This window comes from Rhincodon typus, chromosome 4, assembly GCF_021869965.1.
Source record: "Rhincodon typus isolate 14 chromosome 4, sRhiTyp1.1, whole genome shotgun sequence".
Taxonomy (NCBI): domain Eukaryota; kingdom Metazoa; phylum Chordata; class Chondrichthyes; order Orectolobiformes; family Rhincodontidae; genus Rhincodon; species Rhincodon typus.
The window spans coordinates 19,392,656-19,396,223 of NC_063335.1; the positions used below are offsets into that span (position 1 = coordinate 19,392,656).

Below are 3,568 nucleotides of genomic sequence, written 5' to 3' on the forward strand. Positions count from 1 at the left end.
TGAAGGATTATCAGTGGTGTGCAGCATGTAGAGTTTAGGTTAAAATCACATCTGACCTTATTGAATGATGGAACAGATTCAGAGGACTAAGTGGCCTACTCTTGTTCTTTGTTCATATGTTGGGCTTCAAGGTGATTTAGAAAAGTTGAGTGGGCAAACGTGTGGCAGATGCAGTATAATGTGGATTAGGATAAAGTTGTCCACTTCAGTAGAAAAAGTAGATTGACAGTATTACTTATATGGTAATAGATTGGGAAATGTTGATGTACCTGGGTGCACCTGCCACCAAAAAGGAAACTTGCAGGTACAACAAACAGTTAGATTGGGCAAATGGTATGTTGACCTTTATTGTAAGAATGTTTGAGTATAGGAGCAAAGACGGCTTACTGCAGCTGTCCAGGGTACTGGTGTGTGTGAGACCACAAATGGAATATTGTGAACAAGTTGGTTTCCTTACTTAAGAAAAGATATCCTTTCCATAGAGGGAGTGCAATGAAGGTTCACCAGACTGATTCCCAGAGTGGTAGATTTGTTGTATGACAGGAGATTGGATCACCTGGGCCTGTATTCACTAGAGTTTGGAAAAAATAAGAAGGGATCTCAAGGAGGATTATGGGGAAAGGACAGGAAAGTGAATGTGAAGAATGTCAGATCTGCAAGGGTGGAGCAGGTTCGAGAGGCCAATGGGCATACTCCTGTTCCTATTTCTTACAGATTCATAGTGATAAAAGAAACCTCAGTTAAATGCTGATAAAAAAAAATCCAAATTTTCTGACATTCTCAAATACAAACCTACCTGACTTTGAATGGAAATGCAGATTGAAGTTCTCACCTGATCTTGCAGCCATTTTTTAAAAAAATAACACATTTCCTGCTGGGCTTTCTATTTTTGAGCCAATCTCCCAGGCCAGGAGCTGGGGATGTATAAACAGCTGCTCATAAGTCCCTCACCAATTATTTTCTAAATTGCCTAAAATATGTTTATTCTTATCACTGCCCCACAGAGATCACATGCTCATGCTCATTGGTCATAAGGCAAACCTGGAGAGACAAAGCAATCGTATTACAGCTTCAACATAGTACATAAACATTACAACTGCTTCCCCCATATACAAGACAAGAAAAACAATAATGCTTGCATTTAAAGAACCAGTTTATAAAATCACTTTTCTGCTGGGTGCACATAACCAGGAATAATAACTTCCTGCTATACTGCAAAAGCTTGATAAGCTGATACCTGAAACCTTGGTGCATGACGCTCCCTTACAGGAGCGGATGTACCCTAATGTACAGAACACTTCTTCAATCTCTCCTATTGAAATGTGATTGCTGGGAATGGAAATGAGTTACAGTAAGGAACTCATATCTTTTACCACTACAGATATAACAGAAAGTTTGCTACATTTTGCTAATGTCATAACAAAGTAAGGGGATTGATTTAACAGGTCAGAAATGGACATCCTATCTGCGAAACAAGTTAAAATTTGCTTGAACACAAGTTGGCTATAAAACCAAACTTGTGAGTCTTTATTTGATGGAACAAAAATATATTACGGATGTAGTTGCAACTTTTATTTTTTACCGAGTTTACGTAATTAAAACTTTACAGTGAGATAAGTGTGGGAATTAAGTTTCCTTTCCCGCTTCTAAATAAGCATTTTTGCACAACTGAAAAATACATACACAAAAATTGACAACGAGACTATTTTCATCATTTGTAACAGCTTGTACTAACAAGTTGAGGCTTGGGGGTGGGGGGCAGTGGTTGGAGAGGTTGAAGGAGGAGGGGGGAAAGGGGAGAAAGACGAGAGAGTATAGGGAAGGGGGGTGAGTGGGCAATAGGAGGGGCTGTGAGAAGGAGGGGAGGGGAGGGGCTGTGAGAGGGAGGTCAGTGAGACAACGGATGGAGTGAGAGGGTGGGGAAGGAAAGGGGTTGGATGGGTGAGTGGGCGGTATGAAGGATAGGATGTGGGGAGGTGGGCGGGGCAGAGGACAGAGTGGGGGGAGGGGACAGAGTGGGAGGGGGGGGTGAGGACAGTGTGGGCAGGGGGGAGGAGGAGAGAGTGGGGTTGAGGGGGAGACGAGGGGGAAGAGAGAGTGGGGTTGAGGGGGAGACGGGGGAGAAAGGTGAGCGATGAGGGGAGAGGGGAAGAGGGGGAGGAGAAAAACGGGAGTGAGAGAGACGGGGAGTGGACCCCCCCTTTCCCGAGGACTGCTTGGTGCCGGTTTCACCCCACCCCCAGGGCCCTGGCCCGGGCCCGCCCCCGTGCGTGCTCTCGCCGGGCTCGCCCCGGTGCGCGCCTGCGCCGCGCGTCACTGTGCGTCCTCCAGGAGCGCGCTCGGGCGGAGCGGCCGCCTCCAACAAAGTCGGCGCCGAGAAAGCTCGCTCCCTCGCTCGGTGCGGAGAGCGTGTGTTAGTTCCCCCCCGGGGGGGCGCGGGGCCGAGCGGGAGCCGGGAGGTGGACCAGGCCCCATCCTCGGGAGTCAGGTAAAGGGGGAGGCGGGCTCTGTGTGTGAGACCCCCCCCCCCCGGGGGGTGTTGGAAGGCTCGGGGCCGGGAGTGCGCGCACCAGGCGGAAGGACGGACCCCCGTCACCGAGCGCCTGCAGCCTCCGGGAGCGGGGGGGGGGAGGGAAGCCCACGGTCTTACGGGAGAGAGCGGCGGGCGCGGCCCCGGTCTCGGCCTCCCGCAGTGGGCTGGGCCTGGAAAGGGGGTGGGGAAGGAGGGAGCGGGATGGTTTGCATCGAGTGTGACCCGCTTCCTCCTTGGTGCACAGACCTGGAGAAAATAAATAATCGTTAAACCCTCAGGCGCGGGGTGTCGGTGTTTGCCGTTTGCACCGGTTTAACAAACACCCCCCCACCCCGGTGTTAATAACCGAGACCCACCGTGAGACCGTGACCTTCCTGTTGACGGGGTTTGGGGGGGGGGGGGTGTGGCAGTGCATGGCGCCGTTTTGTTCATTTTCATAGCCTCCGGGACGTGATTAACGTCAGATCACAGCGAGCGGCGGGAGCGAGCTCGAGACACAGAGAGAGAGAGCACGAGAGACAGCGCGCGAACCCGGGCCGCAGGCGGGAAGCGCCGCCCCGCGCCCGGGAGCTGCTGGCGGTGGCGGGCCTGTGCACATCGTCTGCAGAGTGCGCACATAGACAGAGAGCAATCCGCCATGTAGAATGCACCACTCTACACACACACGCACACAGCAAATCCGCCATGCAGAATGCACCACCCTACACACACACAGCAAATCCGCCCTGCAGAATGCACCACCCGACACGCAGAGCAATCCCGCCCTGCAGAATGCCCCCCCCCCCCCCCACACACAGCAATCCGCCATGCAGAATGCACCGCCATGCAGAATGCACCACCCTACACACACAGCAAATCCGCCCTGCAGAATGCACCCCCCACACACACACACAGCAATCCTGCCTGCAGAATGCACTCCCCGCACACACACAAAGTAATCCGCCCAACAGAATGGACACACACACACAGCAATCTGCCAGGCAGAATGCACGCACAGAGCAATCTGCCCGGCAGAATGCACCCACACGCACAGAG

The 3,568-nt window shown here is 52.0% G+C and overlaps 1 protein-coding gene across 1 annotated transcript in view; it reads left to right on the plus strand.

Moving 5' to 3' along the window:
- Positions 1-2,308: 2,308 nt before the first annotated feature.
- Positions 2,309-3,568, plus strand: part of zbtb14 (zinc finger and BTB domain containing 14) — a 5,678-nt gene continuing 4,418 nt past the window's right edge. Inside the window, exon 1 of the mRNA XM_020527923.2 lies at positions 2,309-2,488. The gene's annotated coding sequence lies outside the window, so the exon portion shown is untranslated. The remainder of the gene's footprint in view (positions 2,489-3,568) is intronic.